This window comes from Arachis ipaensis, chromosome B10, assembly GCF_000816755.2.
Source record: "Arachis ipaensis cultivar K30076 chromosome B10, Araip1.1, whole genome shotgun sequence".
Lineage (NCBI taxonomy): Eukaryota > Viridiplantae > Streptophyta > Magnoliopsida > Fabales > Fabaceae > Arachis > Arachis ipaensis.
The window spans coordinates 23,247,707-23,260,339 of NC_029794.2; the positions used below are offsets into that span (position 1 = coordinate 23,247,707).

At 36.2% G+C, this 12,633-nt stretch overlaps 1 long non-coding RNA gene across 3 annotated transcripts; it reads right to left on the bottom strand.

Annotated features, from left to right (window-relative positions):
* On the bottom strand, nt 3,032-6,882 carry LOC107624069. 3 transcript variants are annotated; one of them, XR_002355043.1, is made up of 4 exons: nt 6,361-6,882; nt 5,613-5,701; nt 4,086-5,442; nt 3,032-3,413 (listed from the first exon to the last, which is right to left on the bottom strand). It is a non-coding gene; the product is annotated as an uncharacterized LOC107624069 (long non-coding RNA). The 3 variants fall into 3 exon arrangements; XR_001616752.2 differs by having other exon boundaries at nt 4,086-5,701; XR_002355044.1 differs by having other exon boundaries at nt 4,086-5,724.

Below are 12,633 nucleotides of genomic sequence, written 5' to 3' on the forward strand. Positions count from 1 at the left end.
GTATTTGCATACAGAAGAATGCCTTTTGGTCTGTGCAATGCACCTGCAACCTTTCAGAGGTGCATGCTCTCTATCTTCTTTGATATGGTAGAGAAATTTCTGGAAGTCTTCATGGATGACTTCTCAGTATTTGGAGACTCATTTAGCTCCTGTCTTAACCATCTAGCACTTGTTCTGAAAAGATGCCAAGAGACTAACCTGGTTTTAAATTGGGAAAAATGACACTTTATGGTGACTGAAGGAATTGTCCTTGGGTATAAAATTTTGAACAAGGGAATAGAGGTGGATCAAGCTAAGGTAGAGGTAATTGAAAAATTACCACCACCCACCAATGTTAAGGCAATCAGAAGCTTTCTGGGGCATGCAGGATTCTATAGGAGGTTTATAAAGGATTTTTCAAAAATCGCAAAACCTCTGAGCAATCTGCTAGCTGCTGACACGCTATTTATATTTGACACAGAGTGTCTGCAGGCGTTTGAAACTCTGAAAGCTAAGCTGGTCACAGCACCAGTTATTTCTGCACCAGATTGGACATTACCTTTGGAACTAATGTGTGATGTTAGTGACCATGCCATTGGTGCAGTATTGGGACAGAGGCATAACAAGCTTCTGCATGTCATTTATTATGCTAGTCGTGTTTTAAATGATGCCCAGAAAAATTACACAACCATAGAAAAAGAGCTGCTTGCAGTGGTTTATGCCATTGACAAGTTTAGATCATACTTAGTAGGATCAAAAGTGATTGTGTACACTGACCATGCTGCTTTTAAATATCTACTCACAAAGCAGGATTCAAAGCTCAGGCTCATAAGATGGGTGTTGCTTCTGCAAGAGTTTGATATAGAAATAAGAGACGGAAAAGGGACAGAGAATCAAGTAGCTGATCACCTATCCAGGATAGAACCAGTAGCAGGAGCATCCCTCCCTCCTACTGAGATCTCTGAAACCTTTCCGGATGAGCAATTGTTTGCTATTCAGGAAGCTCTGTGGTTTTCAGACATTGCAAACTATAAGACTCAAGGTTCTCCTTCTGTAACCATGGAGAGGAAGCATGAAAAGCTTCTCTCAATACAGAGTCAAACAAAACCCCCCACATTCAAACTCTAAGTTTGGTGTTGGGAGGCCACAACCAAACTCTAAGTTTGGTGTTGAGAGGCCCCAACCCTGCTCTGATTATCTGTGAGGCTCCATGAGAGCTCACTGTCAAGCTATTGACATTAAAGAAGCGCTTGTTGGGAGGAAACCCAATGTTATTTAATTATATCTATTTATTTTCCATTGCTATTTTATATTTTCTTTAGGTTGATGATCATGTGAAGTCACAAAAACAACTGAAAAATCAAAAATAGAATAAAAACAGCATTAAAAATAGCTCACCCTGGAGGAAGAGCTTACTGGGCATTTAAACGCCAGTAAGAAGCATCAGACTGACGTTTAACGCCAGAAAGAAGCATCAAGTTGGCATTAAACGCTAGAAACAAGCACCAGACTGGCGTTTAACGCCAGAACAGAGCATCAAGTTGGCGTTTAACGCCAAGAAAGGGAGAAAAGCTGGTGTTTAACGCCAGAAACAAGCAGTAGTCTAGCGTTAAATGCCAGGATTGCACACTAAGGGCATTTTTGCACGCCTCAATGGAGCAGGAATGATAAGTCCTTGACCCCTCAGGATCTGTGTATCCCACAGGATCCCCACCTGCCACACCTTTTCATAGACACTTCCCCCACCCTTGGCAGAACCCACCACACATCTCCATCTCCTTCTTTCCTCCTTCTTTTGCTCGAGGACGAGCAAATATTTTAAGTTTGGTATGGAAAAAGCATTGCTTTTTTTTGTTTTTCCATAACCACTAATGTCCCAAGGGATGCACTTTCCTCCACAAAACTATTGGGAGCAGATTAACACCTCCCTAGGAGAATTAAGTTCCAAAATGGGACAACTAAGGGTAGAGCACCAAGAGCATTCCATCCTCCTCCATGAAATTAGAGAAGATCAAAGAGCTATGAGGGAGGAGCAACAAAGGCAAGGAAGAGACATAGAGGAGCTCAAGAGCACTATTGGTTCTTCAAAAGGAAGAAGACGCCACCCTCACTAAGGGGGACCCGTTCCTTAATCTCCTTGTCTATTTATTTTTTCTGTTTTCATTCTCTATGCTTTATTTATGTTTGTGTCTTCATTACATGATCATTAGTATCTAGTGTCTATGTCTTAAAGCTATGAATGTCCTATGAATCCATCTCCTTTCTTAAATGAAAAATATTTTAATTACAAAAGAACAAGAAGTACATGATTTCGAATTCATCCTTGAAACTAGTTTAATTATTTTGATGTGGTGACAATACTTTTTTGTTTTCTGAATGAATGCTTGAATAGTGCATATGTCTTTTGAATTTGTTGTTTATGAATGTTAAAATTGTTGGCTCTTGAAAGAATGATGAAAAGGAGAAATGTTGTTGATAATCTGAAAAATCATAAAATTGATTATTGAAGCACTACAACAAATAAGGGTTTTCGCAACGGTCAAAAACCGTTGCCGTAGATTGAAAAACCGTTCCTAAAACTTTAGGCAATGCTTTGGCAACGGTTTTTGACCTGTGGTATATGCGGCCGTTGCCAATGGTCAAAGGCAACGGTTTTTTACCTAAGGCAATAGTAACCAAAAAACCGTTGCCAAAATTACTGGCATAGACAACGGTTTTGAAAGAAAATTTTAAACAACGGTTTTGAACCGTTACTCGATAAGCAACGGTTTTAAAACGTTCTCTTTCATAATCCAACGGTTTAAAACCATAACTGAATAGGCAACGGTTTTAAACTGTTGTAGTTTTATTATTCACAAAGCCAACGGTTTTAAAGCGTTACTGTTGGTGTCGTTTTTTGGCAACGGTTTTAATATCATTGCCATTTTATAGTCGTCTAAGACAACGGTTTTAAAACGTTACCATTTGTGTCCTTTTTTGGCAACAGTTTTAATTTCAATTTTTTTAATTATTTAATGTCAATAAATAATCTAAACTATTTGAATAAATTCACTAAAGAAAAATAATTGCACATTTCCCATTAAATTTGACTTATAAACATTGTTGTCAGATCCACAATCACATTATTTGCTAGTAAGAATAAAATATATGTATATGTCCTTATGTTTCTAAAAGAAACAAGACTAATATTCTCAATTGAACATATTCCCAAATAGCTTCTTTATCTTTAATCCTCTTGCAGTTTGTGAAAATTAATGGACAAATATTTGAATTCCTTGCCACTGTGCCCAATTTGCTCAAGTTGTTTACAGCTTCACCAGTAGGACCAATTGCCTCTCCTTCAATATCTAGAGTAATTTCTTCTCTATCTTCCAACTGTCCTGCATGAATCTTCAAGCATTCTGTAGGTCCTCATGTTTTCTTCACTGTTGTCTCTATACAAAGAGACTAATTAAAATTACCATAATATATTTAAAGATACTAAAACTACTAGAAAAGATGCAGAATGAACTAGAAACTTCCCCAAAGAATGAACTAGAAACTTTTCGAAAAAAGAAAGAAGAAAGAATGAACTAGGACTAAATAGAAAAGATGCAGAAGCTAAAAAAATAGATAGCTTGCAGTGAAAGTAAACTGAACTATTATTTAGAAAAATGATAGCAATTACACCTCAATTACATAGAGAGAGAGTTATTTATAGCCTAGTGCATCAAGTAAAAATCACAGACTCTCACAACTGCTATAAGAAAACTAACTATTTAACACTTGAGTCTTGATTTTCTTGTTCAGGTTTTGCTATTTAACTTGAGTCTTAATTTTATTGAAAGCCTAGCTCAAATTAATCAATTCAAGTAAATTAATTGTGCTTATTAATGAAAATAACAAAAAACCATGTCCTCACATACAACCATTTTCATCATCATGCTCACCAAACACTCTTTTTCAACCCCCGCCCTGCCGCCCCTCACCAATTAATAGATCCAATAAATTATTTATTAAAATATATCCCTATTATACAAAGAAGTTATCATATATAAATCTTTCATAGCAGTAAATTTAAAGAGAAATGATGTCATAAAATGTTTTTAAAGAGATCAAAAATTTACCTTTCACAGTATTATCTATGACCTTAGTCTCAGTTGGATTAATATAATCCTTGTCCTGCTCCTCTATATTATTTCCTTCATTCTCATCCAATTGCTCTTTACCTGTAGTGTAGCTCAATTGTAGAAGATTTAAATTTTGGATTCATTGTGATTCAATATGATTAAGAAAAAAGTTCAAATAGTAAAGACTATGATAGAGAATATAAAAAAAATAAATAAATATGTTAAAACTTATAATATCAGTGCTAGAAGAAGCTATGAAAGTACTAGTTTTTGAAGAAGATAAAAAGTATATACCAAGTCAATTTATGACTATTAAAGCCAAGACTTATTACATACTCATCTTTTCATATATTCCTGAGTATGGTATCTATATCCTTCTCACAGTAAATGATCCAAAAGAAAAAAGATACCGTTTGATTTCTCTGCAACACTCATCAAGAACTATGAGTTAGTTATAGCATTTCCTAAGGCATCTCTTGCACACTGCTACCTCTGATATCAAGGTAACGCAAGCTTATCAAATCACATATTCTTTTAGGTAAACTTGTGAGTTTAGGGTAGTTTTTCAACAATAGTATCTGCAAATTATGCAGATCACAAATGGAATCTGGTAGTGTCTGCAATGGAGTGTTAGAGAGGTCAAGAAAACACAGATGAATCAGTTTTCCAATACTCTTATCCTATTCTGACCAAAATCAGAATAGCACTATACCAAATCAATGTTAAAATTAAAATAGCATTTCCAGAGAACCAATTTCCAAATCAAAATCAAACAGCATTATACTACATCAATATAAAATTAATATTAAAACCAAAACAAAACCAGAATAACATTTTCAGAGACCTAATTGCCAAATCAAAATTATAACAGTATTATAACAAATGAATATTAAAATTAAAACAAAATCAGAGCAGCATTGACAGAGAACCAGTTACATACTAAATCAATATTAAAATTAAAATAAAATCACAACAGCATTTTCAAATAATAATTTAGTGAACAAAAGCAACAGCAAAAGATTAGTAAATCCCACATTCCCATACTTTATTCCACTCCCTAATCGCAACACCATAATCAGTTAATCACATCTCATCTCATAATCCAAACTCTAATCACTATTCAAAGGACTGAAACAAACACAAAAGCAAAAACTCACACACCACTTTCCTTTCTTCTTCTTAACTCCAACAAAAATGGCCAACAGCCAAACACGCCCTAACTAAACAAAAGAAAATCAGAGAAAAAGACCACTTACCACAGATGACAACCCACAATCAGCCAAGGCGGTGAAGCAGAAGCAGCGAGGTAGAAGCAGGGAAGCAGAATTAAATATAATACTAAGTTCTCCCTCACCTTTATAATGATTTTCCAGTGAACAAAAAAGTTAGCAAATTAAATATAATACTAAGCCTAATGCTAATAATGTTTACTAATAGAGAGAGGGAACGAGGAAAAGAAAGATAACTATTAGGATAAAATTTGTGGAAAGAAGACTAAATAAAACATTTAAACAATTCGACTACCTGATGTTTCTCAGAGCAGTACCACACTTGTCTGCAACCACTGCAGAGTTTATCTCCTTTCCATGTTACACACCAATTGCAAAAAGCAGCTAAAAGAAAAAAAGATTCCCATCTTTTAATAAGATGTGCCTAATCAATAGAAGTACTAATACACTGATCTTAATGTGAAAACAGGTCATATATTATACAAAGCAAAAATAATAGTAGAAATAATGCACAGTATAGCAACAATAAAAATACAATGTAAGAGCAGCTTGTTCAGGGCATCAAATTAAGTCTGAGATTGAAATGTAGCAAAAGCATAGTGCCACAAAATAAAAAAGATGGATTGCATGTATTCATGAACTCTATAACTCATGCAATAACTCATTAACTCTAGAATGCTACTCCTCATAAGGAAATAGTCACCAGTTATAATCCATCTCCATGTTTACAGTATCTTTAGGGTGGTGAAGTGTGATAATCCATCTCTATGTTTATAGGGAGTGTTATAAAGCTTAATTTACATAAAAGTTGCATCACTCAATCACCTAGAATATTATCACTGAGAGAACCCATCATTTAAACTCAGAGAACTAGTGACCAAAATAGACAGCATTATACCAAATTAAAATTCCAATCAAAACAGAAACCAAATCAATTAAACTCCAACAACAGTGACCATGGTTACAGCAAAATGGAGAATTCAAACTCAATGGAATCAAAAACAGAAATGAATTCAATGGAATTCAAAACAGAGACAGCTTACAATAAAAGTACGAAGCAGCAGCAACAGGAGTGGCAGCCCCCTTCTCCCCGGTCCGTGATTCCGGCGACCAGAGGCACGGCGGTACGGTGTGTTTTCCAGTGACAATCGACGGTGGCAGCGGCTCTTCTTTTGGTGGCGACAAGCATGAACGGCGGCTCCTCTCCACGGCCACGGCGACGGACCTTCGACGGCGATAGTGGAATTCATACGCGACGGAGCTGGCAGCACAGGCGGCGTCTTTTTTCTCCCCTACGAGCTTCCTTCCTCACGCATCTCTTCTCCCTTGCGACAGCAATGACATCACGGCAGCGGCGGTGTGACGGGTTCAACGGAGGCAGAGCGACGGTGACGCGACGGTGCGGCTTCGACGGCGTTCGGCTCCTCGGCGGCTTCAGATCTGACGGTGACATGACCTCTCTTCTCTTCCTTTGCTGTGTGTGCATGGGTTGAAAGAGAAAAGGGGGGTGAAGGGCTGCGTGTTTCATGCTGGGAAAAGGAGAAAATTAGGGTTTCTTTTGTTTAAGGTAGATTAGTTTATAAAAATAAGGAGTTCAAAATAAAATAAGTCACAATTTATTTATATAATTATTTGAAATTATTTTTATTGGTATTGTTTAATTTGTATAATTATTTAAATAATATTAGAAAATTGTTGTTTCATAAACAATTGTTGTAATGGTTATAAAACCGTTCTTTAAAATAGTCAAAGAGAACGGTTTTATTTCATTACTATAGCATAATAAAAAATTGAACTTCAACAGCAACACTGTAAAAATCGTTGTCTAAGACCATCTAATAGAACGGTTTTAAAGTGTAGCATTTTGGCAACGGTTTTTATGCGTTTTCTTTGTACAATTATTTAAACAACGATAAAAAATCGTTGCTTAAATACAAATCATGGTAACGGTTATAAAACCGTTCTTTAAAATAGTCAAAGAGAACGGTTTTAATTTGTTGCTATAAAATAATGAAAAATTGAATTCAACGGTAACACTATAAAAAACCGTTGTCTAAACCTATCTACAAGAACGGTTTTAAGATGTTACAAAATTTGGCGTTGCTAAAGGCCATATTTGTTGTAGTGAAGCAAGAAAAAGCAGTGAATACCAAAGCTTGCAAAAAAAAAGGAAAAGAAAAATGGCAAAAAAAAAAGAGGGAAAAGAAAAAGCAAGCAGAAAAAGCCAAAAGCTCTTTAAACCAAAAGGCAAGAGCAAAAAGCCAATAGCCCTTAAAACCAAAAGGCAAGGATAATAAAAAAGGATCCAAGGCTTTGAGCATCAATGGATAGGAGGGCCCAAAAGCAATAAAATCCTGGCCTAAGCGGCTAAACCAAGCTGTCCCTAACCATGTGCTTGTGGCGTGAAGGTGTCAAGTGAAAACTTGAGACTGAGCGGTTAAAGTCGAGGTCCAAAGCAAAAAGAAGAGTGTGCTTAAGAACCCTAAACACCTCTAATTGGGGACTCTAGCAAATTCATTGATATTTTGGAATTTATAGTATATTCTCTTCTTTTTATCCTATTTGATTTTCAGTTGCTTGGGAACAAGCAACAACTTAAGTTTGGTGTTGTGATGAGCGGATAATTTATACGCTTTTTGGCATTGTTTTTAGATAGTTTTTAGTATGATTTAGTTAGTTTTTAGTATATTTTTATTAGTTTTTAAGCAAAATTCACACTTCTGGACTTTACTATGAGTTTTTGTGTTTTTCTGTGATTTCAGGTATTTTCTGGCTGAAATTGAGGGACCTGAGCAAAAATCTGATTCAAAGGCTGAAGGACTGCAGATGCTGTTGGATTCTGACCTCCCTGCACTCAAAGTGGATTTTCTAGAGCTACATGAGTCCAAATGGCGCGCTCTCAATTGCGTTGAAAAGTAGACATCCAGGGCTTAACAGCAATATATAATAGTCCATACTTTGCCCGAGTTTAGACGATGCAAACTGGCGTTCAACGCCAGCTCTCTGCCCTATTCTGGCGTTAAACACCAGAAACAGGTTACAAGTTGGAGTTAAATGCCCAAAATAGCCTAGGCACGTGTAAAGCTCAAGTCTCAACCCCAGCACACACCAAGTAGGCCCCGGAAGTGGATTTCTACACTATCTATCGTAGTTTACTCATTTTCTGTAAACCTAGGTTACTAGTTTAGTATTTAAACAACTTTTAGAGATTTATTTTGTACCTCATGACATTTTCACGTTTCACATTGTATCTCTACGGCATGAGTCTCTAAACTCCATGATTGGGGGTGAGGAGCTCTGCTGTGTCTCGATGAATTAATACAATTATTTCTGTTTTCTATTCAAACACGCTTGTTTCTATCTAAGATGTTCATTCGCACTTCAATATGATGGATGTGATGATCCGTGACATTCATCAGCATTCTCAACCTATGAACGCGTGCCTGACAACCACCTCCGTTCTACCTTCGATTGAATGAGTATCTCTTGGATTCCTTAATCAGAATCTTCGTGGTATAAGCTAGAATCCATTGGTAGCATTCTTGAGAATCCGGAAAGTCTAAACCTTGTCTGTGGTATTCCGAGTAGGATTCAGGGACTGAATGACTGTGACGAGCTTCAAACTCACAAGGGTTGGGTGTAGTGACAGACACAAAAGGATCAATGAATTCTATTCCAGCATGAGTGAGAACCGACAGATGATTAGCTGTACGGTGACAGCGAACCTGGACCATTTTCACTGAGAGGACGGATGGTAGCCATTGACAACGGTGATCCACCAACACACAGCTTGCCATAGGAGGAACCTTGCCTGCGTGAAGAAGAAGACAGGGGGAAAGCAGAGATTCAGAAGATAAAGCATCTCCAGAACTCCAACATATTCTCCATTACTGCATAATAAGTATTATTTAATCCATGCTCTCTTGTTCATTTGCAAGTCAACTGATAATTATAAGTGATATCCTGACTAAGAGTTACAAGATAACCATAGCTTGCTTCAAGCCAACAATGTCTGTGGGATCGACCCTTACTCACGTAAGCTATTACTTGGACGACCCAGTGCACTTGCTGGTTAGTGGTACGAATTGTGAAAAGTGTGAATTACAATTTCGTGCACCATGCGCCACTGGTTAGGGCTCACTTCTGCTCAGTAATCGCGCTCAAGGGAATTGGGGTTTGGCCGTTTGGGGGTGGGGGGGAGTGGGTTGGTTTTTAAGGGTTTTTTTTACTAAACCGGTTCGGTTCGGTTCAATTAGGGTTTTCCTGGTCAGAACCGAAAACCGAACCGAACCACAAAAAACTGCAAAACACATTTTCGGTTGGTTTTGTTCGATTTTCGGTTTTTTCGGTTCGGTTGGTCGGTTTAGTTCGGTCCAGATCGATTTTGAACACCCATAATTATGACTACACAAAAGTAAGCTAGACTCCAATACCTCATCACCAAGCTCCATATCTTCACTTCCAACATCCGTAACATCCGACAACTGCGTGACCTATAGCTCCAAAACAAACAGAGTACCAAAAGGAGGAAGATCCTTATCAAAACTCATTTAAATAAAATCCCTAAAACAATCACCGAAAACACATCAACAGCTACAAATCAAGCCAAGAGAATTGTTTTTACATAATTAGTTAATCTATACAAATGTAGGATACACATAACCATATAATCTCATAAGAATGAAAAATATTAAAATAATATGCAGGACGCATATCAGCATATAACTAAAAAAATATGCAGTGAGCATATAAGCATAAAATTAAATCATTAAAACACTCATATAAGCATTCCATGGTTAGCATGTTGCAAATACAAGTAGCATTTACTTCAATTCAGTAAACAAATTCAGCCACTGCATCACCCTATGGTTATCTATTTTACATACTTGCATGATCATCATGTATGGATAATATACACACACCATAGATAAAAAAGCATTCATATTAGCATACCAAAAAATTAAATTATGCTATCCCATCATCCATATAAGCACATGTAGGATACACATAACCATATAATCCCATAAGCATGAAAAATATTAAAATAATATGCAAGAAGCATATGAGCATATAACTAAAAAATATGCAGTGAGCATATAAGCATAAAATTACATCATTAAAACACTCATATAAGCATTCCATGGTTAGCATGTTGCAAATACAAGTAGCATTCACTTCAATTTAGTAAACAAATTCAGCCACTGCATCACCCTATGGTTATCTATTTTACATACTTGCATGATCATCATGTACGGATAATATACGCACACCATAGATAAAAATGTTAGATTTCTTTATAAAACCAGTAATTTACGTACCTCCAGCCATTGCCAATAAATTCTTTGATTTAATTTGGAACTTCCAATTCTTGAATCACAGAGAGCCAGATGGAATCAAGGTGTATCTTTTTTCTTATGATCAGAATTGGGGACCCAAATTTTATAAAGTTTATGATGAACATTCGTGTGTTCTTTCCATCAAAGAACAGACCAACTGTCAATATAATAATGAATAATTACAATACCACCCAAACTAATTTCTATATTAACAAATTGGACCACAATTAGAATAAAAATTCTAACAATCTCCCACTTGGTCCAACATTTGTTACGTATAGTTTGTAATTACATACTATGCTTAAACAATTAAGACAAATTACACGAATCATAGCGGTAGTTTTTCATTAATCGAGTATTACCTTCTATGTATTACAATGTAATATCTCCTAACTGAATAAACTCTTCATGTGGTATTTCTGTAGGAATAAGCCCAATGCTTATTCCAGGTCTTTCACTGAATTTTATTTGTCATTCTCAATCATGTATGCGTATATATACTGACCAAATGAGAAACAAACAATAATAGGAATTTCATATCCAAATATGTCATATAATATAACATAAGTCATATAAGTGACATTACAGAACATAAACCCATACTAGTAACATGATCCTTAAACAATCCTGGTGGCATGCCTTTTGTCAAAGGATCCGCTATCATCTGTTTAGTACTAATATGCTCTATCTGTACCTCATTAGACCTAACTCGGTCTTTAATGGCTAAGTACTTAATATCGATGTGCTTACTTCGACTACTATTTCTATTATTCTTAGCCATAAATACAGCAACTGAATTGTCACAATATATTCTTAATGGCTTAGAGATACAATCCATAATCTTAAGCCCAGAGATAAAATTCTTTAACCAAACACCTTGTGATGTAGCCTCAAAACATGCAATAAACTCGGCTTCCATGGTAGAAGTGGCTACAAGTGATTGTTTTGCACTCTTCCAAGATACTGCTCCATCAGCAAGCATAAAGATGTATCCTGACGTTGACTTTCTAGAATCAACACATCCCGCCAAGTCTGAATCTGAGTATCCAACAATTTCCAAATTTTCGGTTCGTCTATATGTAAGCATGAAGTTCTTGGTCCCTTGAAGGTACCTTAAGACCTTCTTTGTAGCTCTCCAATGGATAATTCCTGGATTGCTTTGATATCTTCCTAACATGCTAACAGCAAAAGCAATGTCAGGTCTTGTACAGACCTGAGCATACATTAGGCTTCCAACGGCTGAAGCATAAGGAATATTTTGCATCTGTTTCTTTTCAAGTTTATTTTTGGGACATTGATCTAAGCAAAATTTGTCACCTTTCACAATAGGTGCAACACTTGCTGAACAATTTTGCATTTTAAACCTCTCAAGAACTTTATTAATATAGGCTTCTTGAGATAAACCTAAAATTCCTTTATGTTTATCTCTATGAATCTTTATGCCAATGACATAAGATGCATCACCCATATCTTTCATATCAAAATGTCTAGAGAGAAATTGTTTCACTTCATGTAACAATCCTAAATCATTTGTTGCAAGCAAAATATCATCTACATATAAGATGAGAAATATGATCTTGCTCCCACTAACCTTGTGATATATACATTGATCAGAAATATTTTCAATGAACCCAAATGAAGAAATCACATTGTGAAACTTCAAATACCACTGTCGGGAAGCCTGCTTAAGACCATACATTGCTCTCTTAAGCTTGCAAACTAACTCCTTACCAGCACTTGAGATGAACCCTTCGGGTTGTCTCATATAGACCTCTTCTTCCAAATCTCCATTAAGGAATGTCGTTTTCACATCCATTTGATGCAATTCCATGTCAAAGTGTGCTACCAATGCCATAATGATGCGGAAAGAGTCTTTCTTTGAAACAGGAGAAATGGTTTCCCTGTAGTCAACTCCTTCCCTTTGAGTAAATCCTTTGGCAACAAGTCGAGCCTTGTAGCGCTCAATATTTCCTGATGAAT